Source organism: Penaeus monodon, chromosome 23, assembly GCF_015228065.2.
Source record: "Penaeus monodon isolate SGIC_2016 chromosome 23, NSTDA_Pmon_1, whole genome shotgun sequence".
Lineage (NCBI taxonomy): Eukaryota > Metazoa > Arthropoda > Malacostraca > Decapoda > Penaeidae > Penaeus > Penaeus monodon.
In genome coordinates this window covers 17,778,029-17,778,591 of record NC_051408.1, presented here as the reverse complement: position 1 = coordinate 17,778,591, position 563 = coordinate 17,778,029, and positions in this window count along the sequence as shown.

Genomic DNA, 563 nt, shown 5'->3' with positions numbered 1-563 from the left:
TTCTCTCTCTCTCTCTCACAAAGACAAACAAACAAAGAAAAAGTACTTCAGGTGAAACACAGACTCGTGAGATGAACCGCCCATGAACCAGTCGTGCCAAGCTATTTTAGGTAAATCAGTTTCGCCTCCGCGATGCTGACTTTCCCGCTCTTTCTCTCTCTCTCCGTTACCAAGAGTCGACGACGTGGCTACTTACTGATCATAGAATTGTGTATATTTATGACAGATCCCAAGTGAATATTTCTTATATAAGCATTTCTCTGACTGATCTTTTTAGGAATAGAAATGGAAAAAAAATCAAATTTTATTTTGTATTTAATTGTATTAATAGTTTATGTGAATCTTGTTAGGGTTATTGCCAAACTGTAATCGTATAGGAAGTACTTTATTTTATTCAGGATTAAACTCTGTGAGAGTAAAATATCGGCAGCACCAGATGTCTCTGATTGCTCCGTATAAATAAACTTAAGTGCGGAATGAATTGTACCGAAAGAAATGCTCTGAAGTAAGCATAGGAAGGCACTTTATGTATATTCAGATATTGTGCGGAGGGAAAGTGTTCG